This window comes from Chionomys nivalis, chromosome 20 (assembly GCF_950005125.1).
Source record: "Chionomys nivalis chromosome 20, mChiNiv1.1, whole genome shotgun sequence".
NCBI classification, from domain to species: Eukaryota; Metazoa; Chordata; class Mammalia; order Rodentia; family Cricetidae; genus Chionomys; species Chionomys nivalis.
The window spans coordinates 3,734,564-3,747,973 of record NC_080105.1 but is presented as its reverse complement, the minus strand read 5'-3'; the positions used below and the strand labels follow the sequence as shown (position 1 = coordinate 3,747,973).

At 39.0% G+C, this 13,410-nt stretch overlaps 2 non-coding genes across 2 annotated transcripts; one reads left to right on the top strand and one right to left on the bottom strand.

Annotated features, from left to right (window-relative positions):
* Positions 1–673: 673 nt before the first annotated feature.
* LOC130863279 (small nucleolar RNA SNORA3/SNORA45 family) lies at positions 674–804 on the top strand. Its single transcript, XR_009055708.1, has one exon. It is a non-coding gene; the product is annotated as a small nucleolar RNA SNORA3/SNORA45 family (small nucleolar RNA).
* Positions 805–10,325: 9,521 nt separating this feature from the next.
* Positions 10,326–10,430, bottom strand: LOC130863271 (U6 spliceosomal RNA). Its single transcript, XR_009055701.1, has one exon. It is a non-coding gene; the product is annotated as a U6 spliceosomal RNA (small nuclear RNA).
* Between the last annotated feature and the right edge of the window lie 2,980 nt (positions 10,431–13,410).

Here is a 13,410-nt window from a genome sequence, read left to right as displayed (position 1 = left end):
ATTGGTAGTTCATAAAAGGGGCATATGCTGTCTATCCATTATTCCTGGTTTCCCCAGGTCAACCATGTATCCCCTATGCCCTTTAAGGGTATGCTGTTGTTATCAAGATATTTGATCAAAAGAGGCAGTTGGCATACTATAAACCATGTGTGTTTAGGGCTTCACCCATCTTGAAGCTGGCTGATAAAATGAGGTAAGAATCACTGTTATTGTTATTGTAACATTATCCTCATCACCATGTTGTTTGTTGTAGTTTCAGAGGTTCAGTCCATTACCCTCATGGTGGGAAGCCTGGCAGTGTGAAGGCAGACATGATGCTGAAGAGTGTCAGTATTTAAGTAGGCAAAGCGTGCAGAACCAGAGTGGGACTGTTCAGCACTGTATGCTTCTCTCTGCTGCATCTTTCCACCATGTGGTTGCAGCCATGACACTGATAACCAAGAAACATTATTGTACCTACACCAATTCAGTGAAATTGCCTAAGGATGATATGTGAATTAATAAAATCTGAAACTTACAGGATGGCTGACAATATTGCCATTCAGGGATTTAATAACCATTTGGCTTACACTATGGATAGCATTCTGAAAGGCTTATGTGATTTTCTTTATACATTCATTTACTTGGTCTAGGGAATTAACTTTCAAATTATATCCTTAAGAAAATGGTTTGAGCCGAGACTAGAGTCACATCCTGACATGGTGGTTGTCCTGGTGTGCTAGGGTTCTCAAAGAGAATCTGCTGGTCTTGATTCACTGGCAGTGGTCTTCAGTGACCTTGTTAGTGCCCAGATCAGAAACATGTCCTACAAAAAAAAAGTGGTTAGATAACAGAGCCAAGAATGAGGTACTTTTAGAAATGGTACAGGCTTTACAGCCTAATAATGAACAGCTAGCTGAAAAATTAATACCATTGAAAAGGATAACATTAACTTGACAGAAAAATTCAATCAATGCTAAAGGGTGCTGAGAAATTATCTGAAAGAATTCATACTGTTGAATTTAAAATCAGAATCTGTTAAAAAGTTATGATAGATTGATGGATAGGGTATCTCTCCAGGAAGGCAATATGCACACCATCTAAATAATGTCCAGGGATGAGAAGTTATCTTTACTGAACAAATTTTATACCTTGGAATCATATGTGCAGAATAAGGACCAGCAGCTAAATGAATCAATGAGGGCTCTAGAACACTACATGGGAAAGGAGATTTAGACTTTACAAAAGCAGTGGTAAAAAGGTTTGGAATAATTGAGGAAATTATCAGAACTGATGAGTAAGGAGAGACTAATTTTACTATGTTGTAGTTAAATTTAACATTTAATACAAACTAGTACTACAAGAATATTGGTGCTTATCCTTGAAAAAACACAATAAAACTGTCTGCCAATAGTGAATTTGAAAATTAAACCAAAGCGCATAATCAATATCTATATGGTTATTATTGTGAGGTAGCTCTATGTATATTGATAAAGATCTCCTACATGCTATGTGTATGTCTGTTAAAGTTGCTAGGTATTTAACTAAATTTATTTTTTGAAGATATAGGAAACTCTGTATGATCCCTTTCGTTTTAGGAGAGATGATTAGATAATGTATTCTACAACTGTCATTGTGGTTGACTGGTTTTCATGTTAAAACCCTAAAAGTTTGATATGTATCTTAAAAACAAATGGTCTGAATCCTAATCTGGGTTCATGTGTTACTATCTCTGTTTGGGGAAATATTTAAACACTTAGCCCCAGTAAAGTAGGATTGATGCTAACACCTACTTCTTACAGCTTCTCCAGAAACTAAAGAAGGCGATAGAAAAAGGAGACTTTAGTCCCCACTATTCAATCAGTTGGTTACTTGGTTGATTGCTAATCATTTTAATATATCAACCTGAGTAGGAAGATGATAGGTCCTTTAAAAATGTTCTTTATACTTAGATTTGAAAAGTCTGAAACACAGAGATTTGTCTTTCCAAAGAGCAAAATTCTATTTTATATGACAGATGTATAAAATGCATCCAAGTGAGAAACACTAATTCAAAGCACCATATACATTATGGACTCGTTTTTTATAAAAGTAATTTAACACTACATGACTAAACATGTAAAAAGTTCAGATATGCACAAAATGTTATTTAGTCGTTTCTCTGGCAGATAGATTATAGATAACTTATATTGTTTTCCTTATCCTTATTTTCTCATTTTTCTAGAATATGTATTGTTTATCTCCTAAAATTTTAGCTATGAGTTTCCTTCCAACCATGGAAGCCATAAAGAAAGAGTCCAAATAGAAAGGTTTCCAATGGACAGTCCGGAGATGGGCTTCAGAGAAAACACAAGTAAACAGCCTTTCCTAAGAGAAGTTAAGCTGGAGTCTCTGACACTACCAAGAACAGCAGCTAATGCTAATCGGTTGCCAAGCCTGCCATGTCCCTTAGGTCAGGTCCTACTTGACACAGGGAAGGGTGATAGGTTTTACAAATCAGAATGTAGACCAGGTGTTTGAGGAGTCATGACTTGGGGCTGAAGTTTGCTATAAGTCCAGAGAGCACTGTGAGCAAGGTTGCAGAAGCAGCTATGACCACATGCTGCTGGGTTCCAACATGTTTTACAGCGACGAATCAATAAAAGACTGAGTGAACTGGCAAGGGATAACATACGCATTTGATCTGCTTCAGGACAGTGAATTTCTAGTGTAACCTCTCTTAAAATGTCGTGTTGAACAAGCAGAGGGATCTAGAATGTGAGGGAGATGTAAAAGAAGAAAGGAAATGGGAAGGTTCTATTGCTAAGATTTGAAAAATATGAAACTTGACAGTCAACCACGCATAGTATCTTAGCTTGCTTTTTCTCTCCCTGGCATGACATGAGACAGCTACATGTACTGGTTAGAACAAAACAGTCAACAAATCTAGACACAGAAACAGCAACCTCAAGACGGGTTAGGAACACAGCAGGCAGCAGCAAGGATAGGGTGACCCTTTGTCTCCTCCATGGCCCAGGCCTAACTGATGCACCAGAAACGGTTCAGATCACCGCTTTACTGGGACCATTTTCTACAGGAAGCAAAGCAGGTCAACAATTGACTTTACCAGCTTCTCTGTGTTCTCTCTTACTGTCTGTCTCTTTCCTTTTTCATTCCCCTCCCTCATTTTCCTCTTCCCACCATTATCACTATACAAAGGAGCAAGAGATCACAGCCATAGAAGGACTAGGCAGTAAGAAGTAACTCCTCCAAGAAGGACAGTCTTAACAATTGCAACGTCTACATCCTTCTATCTGGAGTGACGCCATCACTCATGCCAGTCCCTGCCTAACACAAGGCCTTTTATCATCCACAAGTTAAGTGGGTAAAGAGATTCTCAGACCTTTCTCGTGCTTCAAAAGTCTGTACTTCTACAGAGTCCAAATGAAATCATTACTATGAATCACTAGGACACTGTAGGAAGGCAGAGTAAAGCTATTTTTAATTTCTCACTTAATGCTTCCCATATCTCTAGCCAAGAAGTATATCCAACCTGTGCTCATGTTTCAATTTTCATGCAGTATTATGGAACACAAAATATCTTGCCTATAACTGAATTGTACAGCATCCTCTACTCACAATGAGTAGTTCTGCTATGAAATCAGGTGAATTTTAGCTTAGGCACGCTCATTCCTATTTAACAAGGAAATGTTTGCCATTTGGATCAAGAGCATCAATAGTTTCTTTCACACACACAAGAAGAGATGCAGCCTTGATATAGTTAATCGCAAACTTCTCGCCAAGAGGAAAGTTTTAATATTTTGTTGTAGCTTTCATTGCAGCTTTGTATGTGTGAAACATTTATTCTGGTATTAAATAGGTCAGGCTCTCATGCATCACTCATTCATCAAGGCGATACCTCCATAGACTTGCCTACAGGTCAACCTTTGGAGATTTTCTCAATTAAGAGTCCTCTTTCCCACATTCTCATATCATCAAGGTTTGAGTCAAGTTGTCAGAAAAAAACAAACACAGTATTATAGATTTTTTTCATTTTTTTTATTCTTTTTTAATTAAAATTTCCAACTGCTCCCCGTTTCCCATTTCCCTCCCCCTCCTCCCACATATTGCCCCCTCCCCCCGCTCCCCTCCCCCTATACCCACTCCTCTTCTCCTCCCCCCAGTCCATTTCCCCTCCCTCTCGATACTGAAGAGCAGTCCAAATTCCCTGCCCTACAGGAAGACCAAGGTCCTCCCACTTCCATCCAGGCCCAGGAAGGTGAGCATCCAAACAGGCTAAGCTCCCACAAAGCCAGTTCATGTATTAGGATCGAAACCTAGTGCCATTGTCCTTGGCTTCTCATCAGCCTTCATTGTCCGCCATGTTCAGAGAGTCCAGTTTCAACCCATGCTTATTCAGTCCCAGTCCAGCTGGCCTTGGAGAGCTCCCAATAGATCAGTTCCACTGTCACAGTGGGTGGGTGCACGCCTCGTGGTCCTAATCTCCTTGCTCATGTTCTCCCTCCTTCTGCTCCTCATTTGGACCTTAAGAGCTCAGACCGTTGCTCCAAATTGGGTCTCTGTCTCTCTCTCGATCCATCGCCAGATGAAAGTTCCCGTGCCATTCTCCTTGGCCTCTCGTCAGCTCTCATTGTCCGCCACATTCAGAGAGTCCGGTTTTATCCCATGTTTTTTCAGTAGCAGTCCAGCTGGCCTTGGTGAGCTCCCAAGAGATCGGCCCCACTGTCTCAGTGGTTGGGTGCACCCCTCATGGTCCTGACTTCCTTGTTCATGTTCTCTCTCCTTCTGCTCCTCATTATAACCTTGGGAGCTCAGTCCGGTGCTCCAGTGTGGATCTCTGTCTCTATCTCCATCCATCGCTAGATGAAGGTTCTATGGCGATATGCAAGATATTCATCAGTATGATTATAGGACAGGTTCATTTCAGGTTCCCTATCCTCAGGTGCCCCAGTGAACTAACTGGGGACATTGCCCTGGGCATCTGGTAGCCATTCCAAGTTCAAGTCTCTTGCCAACCCTTAGGTGGCTCCCTTAACTAAGGTATGAGTTTCCCTGCTCCCCTATCCAAACTTCCTTTATCCCCAATCACCCCGATTCCCCCAGTTCCCCTCATCCTCTCCTTCACACTTTTCTCTCCCCATCACCCCTCATCCCCATCCCACCCCACCCCCAAGATTCCAATTTTTTGCCCATCAATCTTGTCTATTTCCCATAGCTGGGAGGATATCTATATGTTTTTCCTTGGGTTTACCCTCTTGTTTAGCTTCTTTAGGATCACAAATTATAGACTCAGTGGCCCCTATCCATGGCTAGAACCAATTATGAGTGAGTACATCCCATGATCTTCTTTTTGGGTCTGGGTTACCTCACTCAGGATCGTATTTTCTATTTCCATCCATTTGCATGCAAAATTTGAGAAGTCATTGTTTTTTACCGCAGAGTAGTACTCTAATGTGTATATATTCCACACTTTCTTCATCCATTCTTCCATTGAAGGGCATCTAGGTTGCTTCCAGGTTCTGGCTATTACAAATAATGCTGCTATGAACATAGTTGGACAAATGCTTTTGTCATATGATAGGGCATCTCTTGGGTATACTCCCAAGAGTGCTATTGCTGGGTCCAGGGGTAGGTTGATCCCAATTTTTCTGAGAAACCGCCACACTGATTTCCAAAGTGGTTGCACAAGTTTGCAGTCCCACCAGCAATGGATGAGGGTACCCCATTCTCCACAACCTCTCCAGCAAAGGCTATCCTTGGTGTTTTTGATTTTAGCCATTCTGACAGGTGTAAGATGATATCTCAAAGTTGTTTTGATTTGCATTTCTCTGATCGCTAAGGAGGTTGAGCATGACTTTAAGTGTCTTTTGGCCATTTTAACTTCTTCTGTTGAGAATTCTCTGTTCAGTTCAGTGCCCCATTTTTTAATTGGGTTAATTATCCTTTTAAAGTCTAGTTTCTTGAGTTCTTTATATATTTTGGAGATCAGACCTTTGTCTGTTGCGGGGTTGGTGAAGATCTTCTCCCAGTCAGTAGGCTGCCTTTTTGTCTTAATGACAGTGTCCTTTGCTTTACAGAAGCTTCTCAGTTTCAGGAGGTCCCATTTATTCAATGTTGCCCTTAATGTCTGTGCTGCTGGGGTTATACATAGGAAGCGATCTCCTGTGCCCATATGTTGTAGGGTACTTCCCATTTTCTCTTCTATCAGGTTCAGTGTGTTCAGATTGATATTGAGGTCTTTGATCCATTTGGACTTGAGTTTTGTGCATGGTGATAGATATGGGTCTATTTTCATTCTTCTACAGGTTGACATCCAATTGTGCCAGCACCATTTGTTGAAGATGCTTTCTTTCTTCCATTGTATACTTTTAGCTCCTTTATCGAAAATCACTTGTTCATAGGTTTGTGGGTTAAAATCCGGGTCTTCTATACGATTCCATTGGTCGACTTCTCTGTTTTTATGCCAGTACCACGCTGTTTTCATTACTGTAGCTCTGTAATAGAGTTTGAAGTCAGGGATGGTAATGCCTCCAGAAGTTCCTTTATTGTATAAGATTGTTTTGGCTATCCTGGGTTTTTTGTTTCTCCATATAAAGTTGATTATTGTCCTTTCAAGATCTGTGAAGAATTTTGATGGGATTTTAATGGGGATTGCATTGAATCTATAAATTCCCCTTGGTAGAATTGCCATTTTTACTATGTTGATCCTCCCAATCCAAGAGCACGGAAGATCCTTCCATTTTCTGGTATCCTCTTCAATTTCTTTCTTCAATGCCTTAAAGTTCTTGTCAAATAGATCTTTCACTTCCTTGGTTAGAGTTACCCCAAGATATTTTATGCTTTTTGTGGCTATCGTGAAAGGTGATGATTTTCTTATTTCCTTCTCTGCTTCCATATCCTTTGTGTATAAGAGGGCGACTGATTTTTTGGAGTTGATCTTGTATCCTGCCACATTACTAAAGGCGTTTATCAGCTGTAGGAGTTCTTTGGTGGAGTTTTTGGGGTCGCTCATGTACACTATCATATCATCTGCAAATAATGCAAGTTTAACTTCTTCCTTTCCAATTTGAATCCCCTTTATCCCCTAATGTTGTCTTATTGCTATTGCTAAAACTTCGAGAACTATATTGAAGAGGTATGGAGAGAGTGGACAGCCTTGGCGTGTTCCTGATTTTAGTGGGATCGCTTTAAGTTTCTCTCCATTTAATTTGATATTAGCTGTCGGCTTGCTGTATATAGCTTTAATTAAATTTAGGTATGACCCTTGTATCCCTAAGCTCTCCAAGACTTTTATCATAAAGGGATGTTGAATTTTGTCAAATGCTTTTTCAGCATCTAATGAAACGATCATATGGATTTTTTCTTTCAGTTTATTTATATGATGGATTACATTGATAGATTTGCGTATGTTAAACCAGCCCTGCATCTCTGGTATGAAGCCTACTTGATCATAATGGATAATTTTTCTAATGTGTTCTTGGATTCGGTTTGCCAGAATTTTGTTGAGGATTTTTGCGTCGATGTTCATGAGTGAGATTGGCCTGTAATTCTCTTTCTTGGTTGGGTCTTTGTGTGGTTTTGGTATCAGAGTTACCGTAGCTTCATAAAAGGAATTTGGCAATGACTCTTCTGTTTCTATATTGTGAAATACATTAAGGAGTATAGGTATTAGGTCTTCTTGGAAGTTCTGGTAGAATTCCGCATTGAAACCATCTGGTCCTGGACTTTTTCTGGAAGGGAGATTTTGATAACAGCTTCTAATTCTTCACGACTAACAGGTCTATTTAGGTTGTTAACCTGGTCCTGGTTTAACTTTGGTATATGGTATTTATCTAAAAAAGCGTCCATTTCTTTTACATTTTCCAGTTTTGTGGCATACAGGCTTTTGTAGTAAGATCTAATGATTCTCTGAATTTCCTCTGTGTCTGTGGTTATGTCCCCCTTTTCATTTCTGATCTTATTAATTTGCAAATTCTCTCTCTGCCGTTTGATTAGTTTGGATAGGGGTTTATCAATCTTGTTGATTTTCTCCAGGAACCAGCTTTTTGATTCATTGATTCTTTCAATTGTTTTCTGTGTTTCTATTTTGTTGATTTCAGCCCTCAGTTTGATTATTTCCAGGCTTCTACCCCTTCTAGGTGAGTCTGCTTCTTTTTTTTCTAGAGCTTTCAGGTGGGCTGTTAAGTCTCCAATGTGTGCTTTCTCTGTTTTCTTTAAGTGGGCAGTTAGTACTATGAACTTTCCTCTCAGGACTGCTTTCATAGTGTCCCATAGGTTTGAGTATGTTGTTTCTTTATTTTTATTGTCTTCAAGGAAGAGTTTAATTTCTTTCTTTATTTCTTCCTTAATCCAGGTATGGTTCAGTAGTTGACTATTCAGTTTCCATGAGTTTGTAGGCTTTCTGGGGGTAGCATTGTTGCTGAATTCTAGCTTTAATCCATGGTGATCTGATAAGATACAGGTGGGTATTAATATTTTTTTGTAACTGTGGATGTTTGCTTTGTTACCGAGTATGTGGTGGATTTTTGAGAAGGTTCCATGAGCTGCAGAGAAGAAGGTATATTCTTTCCTATTTGGGTGGAATATTCTATAGATGTCTGTTAAGTCCATTTGATTCATTACCTCCATTAATTCTCTTATTTCTCTGTTAGGTTTCTGTCTAATCGACCTGTCCATTGGTGAGAGAGGAGTATTAAAGTCTCCTACTATTAATGTGTGCGGTTTGATGGCTGCCTTGAGTTTTAACAATGTTTCTTTTACGTACGTGGGTGCTTTTATATTAGGGGCATAGATATTCAGGATTGAGATTTCATTCTGATGAATTGTTCCTGTTATGAGTAGAAAATGTCCCTCTCCATCTCTTCTGATTGATTTAAGTTTGAAGTCAACTTTGTTAGAAATTAGTATGGCCACACCTGCTTGTTTCTTAGGTCCATTTACTTGATAAGCCTTATCCCATCCCTTTACTCTGAGTAGGTGCCTGTCTTTGTGGTTGAGGTGTGTTTCTTGTAAACAGCAGAATGTTGGATCCTGTTTTCGTATCCAATCTCTTAGTCTGTGCCTTTTTATAGGTGAGTTGAGTCCATTGACATTAAGTGATATTAATGACCAGTGGTTGTTAACTCCGGTCACTTTTTTAGTAGTAGATTTTGTGTGTTTCCCTTCTTTGAGTTGCGCTGGTAAAGGGTCTCTAGATGTCTGAGTTATTGTGGTCATTGTTGGACTCCTTGATTAGTGATTTTCCTTCTATTATTTTCTGTAAGGCTGGATTTGTGGCTACGTATTGTTTAAATTTGTTTTTATCCTGGAAAATTTTGTTTTCTCCATTTATAGTGAACGAAAGCTTGGCTGGGTATAGTAGTCTGGGCTTGCATCCATGGTCTCTTAGTTTCTGCAGTACATCTATCCAGGACCTTCTGGCTTTCATGGTTTCCATAGAGAAGTCAGGTATAAGTCTGATAGGTTTACCTTTATAAGTAACTTGGCCTTTTTCCTTTGCTGCTCTTAGTATTCTTTCTTTATTCTGTATGCTTTGTGTTTTGATTATTATATGGCGAGAGGATGTTTTTTTTTTGATCCAGCCTATTCGGTGTTCTGTATGCTTCTTGAACCTTCATAGGTATATCTTTCTTTAGGTTGGGAAAGTTTTCTTCTATAATTTTATTAAATATATTTTCTGGACCGTTGAGCTGTGCTTCTTCTCCTTCTTCTATTCCTATTATTCTTAGGTTTGGTCTTTTTATTGTGTCCCATATTTCCTGAATGTTTTGTGATGAGAATTTGTTGGCCTTGCTGTTTTCTTTGATCAGCGTGTTTATTTTCTCTATGGTATCTTCAGTGTCTGAGATTCTTTCTTCTATCTCTTGTATTCTGTTGGTTATTCTTGCTTCTGTAGTCTCTATTCGTTTACCTAGATTTTCCCTGTCCAGCTGGCCTTCTGTTTGTGTTTTCTTCTTTGCCTCCATTTCAGTTTTTAAGTCTTGAACTGTTTCCATTATCTGTTTGATTGTTTTTCCTTGGTTTCCTAGGGTATCATTCACTGATTTGCTCAATTCTTCAAACTTTCTGTTATACTTCTCATCCATTTCTATAAGGGCATTTTTTACATGCTGTTTAAGGGCGTCAATCACTTTCATAAAGTCAATTTTATCTACTTCTTCATGATTAAGGTGTTCATGTCCTCCTGTTGTGAGGTCACTGGGTTCTGGTGGTTTCATATAGTTTTTCAGATTGTTAGGTGAATTCTTGCATTGGCGCCTGCCCATCTCTTTCTCCGAATGCTCCCCTATGGATCTTCTTTTACCGGGTCAGGTCTCCTTGCCTACTGATGTACCTTCCCAGTGATGAAAAACATGGAACGCGTCACGAGTTTGCGTGTCATCCCTGCGCAGGGGCCGTGCTAATCTTCTGTATCGTTCCAATTTTAGTATATGTGCTGCCGAAGCGAGCACACAGTATTATAGTTTTAAATCTCCCTGCACCACCCAATTAAAAAACAAGAAAAAATACCTAAGAGAACCATTTGATCATTTGAAAAAACAATTTCAGTTTTCTAAATGAAGTAACAATTCCATATTATCAAAAGCATTACCCTAATAAAATTATTGTTATTCTATAAAACGATAAAAAATAAGTTTTAAAGATTTTTTCTCCCCAAATATTAATGTATTATGACAACGTAGTTCATTTTACCAGACCCAATCAACTACATCTTAAACAGTATGATCTGAATGAATACTTCCTGACTACAAATTAGTATCACCATTAAAATTACACTATTAAGCTTTGCTATGAAACACCCACCTCGGGCTGGAGAGATGGCTCAGCGGTTAAGAGCACTGACTGCTCTTCCAGAGGACCCGGGTTGAATTCCCAGCACCCACATGGCAGCTCAAAAGTGTCTGAAAATGCGGTTCCATGAGATCTGACACCTTCACACCAATGCGCATAAAGTTAAATAAATCATTAAAAAAGAAAAGTTTAAAAAAAAAAAAAGAAACACCCACCTCATTTTACCACCAAATGTTCTATTTAAAAATAGAGTCAATCCAGCACGTTGCCATATTCCTGTATTTCCAGTGTTTTGGGAAGCTAGGGTAGAAAGATAGCTTGAGCCTAAAAATTTAAGGTCAACTAAACAACATAACATGGCCGTATATCAAAATAAATACATACAAACTAAGAGTTGAGTTTGTTCTAAAGTCTCTAAACCATGAAATACATGGCAGCATAGCAATGGACTTTAAATACTTACTGCATAATGATAAAGTTCATTTCTTTGGATAAATTGTCATGGGCTTATATTGAGTCCAGGAAGTCTGTTTTTAAGAGAAACTAGTATTTTCACACAGAACGTAACTTAAATTAGTTTAACATTAATAGGTCTTGGAAAAACTGCATTAATGGCTAGGGAAAACTTCAATTTTAAAGTTTCCAAAGACACCTGAAATGAACCCCACACTTGGGTGCTTAGTAATTTGTTCCTATCTATTTTATTTCATTTCTACTCTGAAATACTGAGATTTGATTTGGATAGCACTGTGCTTATGATAATTGGCTCATTTACTCACCAAAACAATCCCACACTGGTTGACACTGTTATCTTTGGTTTTCTATTAGAAAATATTAATACAGTAATGAGAAACTCCAGAAAGGTCTACATGATTCTCTGCCTTACTACACATTCTTATCAATCCCCCTAAGATCAGCATGGCTACACTGGAAAAAAACATCCAATGTCTGCCAAAAAATCTGACAAGCATTTAAATGTGCTAGTTAGCACATTGCCTAGTTAGCAGCTCTGTTGACTGACCCTGATTTTGAAAAGTGGATACTTCATATATTGCTGAATGCCCGAAAGAATTGGCATTAGTCATCTCAATCCATCCATTTGCTATGTAAGAATCAAATAAAAATAAATAAATGATAGAACAAACAAAGTCACCTTTAGTGAAAACTCAAATGTGGTAGGATGAACAAAGAATGAGTAACGAAGGGAATGAGGAAGGAAACCATCTCATTTTGGAACCCCACACTATTGTGCTCACCCTAATAACGCTGCCACAAGTACACCACAATGTCTGTGCTGTCTAATGGAGCTTAAGGTGACTTAAGGATGTACCAAGTGTGAACAAAAATACTCTGTCAATTATGCTTAGCACCACAGTATCATTTGGTAAAACATTTTTATTCTAGTCTTATTTTTAAAAATCTATTATGCTTCTGGTGTTATTACCATACTTTAGAAGCAACTCTTTCACAAGGCTTGGCTCTCCCTTCCCAGATGCTTTCACCCATCAATAGGTTCTTAGTTAGGGATGGGACTTGGTCCCCACCTTCCCTCCATGATGGGATTCTTGAGTCTGTGCAGGTCTTATACAAGATGTCAGGCCGCTGAGAGTTCATATGTGTAACTACACAGTTCTGTTTGGAAACACTGACTTGTTGTGATTCTTGATTCACTCAACCATGCTCCAGTGTAGGCCTCACAGACATTGTGGTGTACTTTAGGAAGCATTATTCGGTGGGCACAATAGTGCAGGGCTCAGAAATGAGCTCATCCCCTTCTCATTCCCTTCCTCACTCATGTCTTTGTTCACTCTGCCACATTTGAGTTTTCTCTAAAGATTACTTCCTCCTCCCCTCCTCCTCCTCCTCCTCCTCCTCCTCCTCCTCCTCCTCCTCCTCCTCCTCCTCCTCCTCCTCCTCCTCCTCCTCCTCTTCTTCTTCTTCTTCTTCTTCTTCTTCTTCTTCTTCTTCTTCTCCTTTTTTTTGATACCTATTCTACTATGGCTAGATCTGGATGGCACAAATTGGACTCACTGGGTTTTAAAAAAAAACAATGCAGGACACAAAGTTGAGTGAGTAGAGGGATGGGCATATCTGGTGCGGAGACGGGAGAGGGCATTCAAAATACAGTGTAAGCAATTTTCAAAGAATCAAAAAACTATTATTTAAAATTTGTAAACTGTCAAAAAAATGAGATTTTGCTTATGGAAGTTCACTCTTTAATAAAAGAGTTGCCTCCAGAATGAGCAGTAATTGTAATAGTTAAATAAGAGTGTATGTACAAATACAAAACAAGGGTATAACCAGTAATTTATTCTTTCAACAAATGCTTATTCAGTAACCTACCATGTACCAAGCATCAGGCTAAAGCTGTAGAAATGAAACTGCTAGATTAGCTTTCAATCCTTTGCATCTGATAGTGCCTGATGCACAGTAAGTACAAGAAATGCTAAAGACAAGCATGAACAATTTAGTAGTATAGAAGTGGCCAGAAAAGGATGTCACTAGCAAAGGTGCTTCTGAACTATGCACAAAAAGCACTGAGATTCTCTGCAAAGACTGAAGGTGCCCTGTTTCCAGGTGCTCCACTAAACCCGTGTAATGAAACAAGAGGAGGAAGGTCGGATCCCAAAACTAGAGACA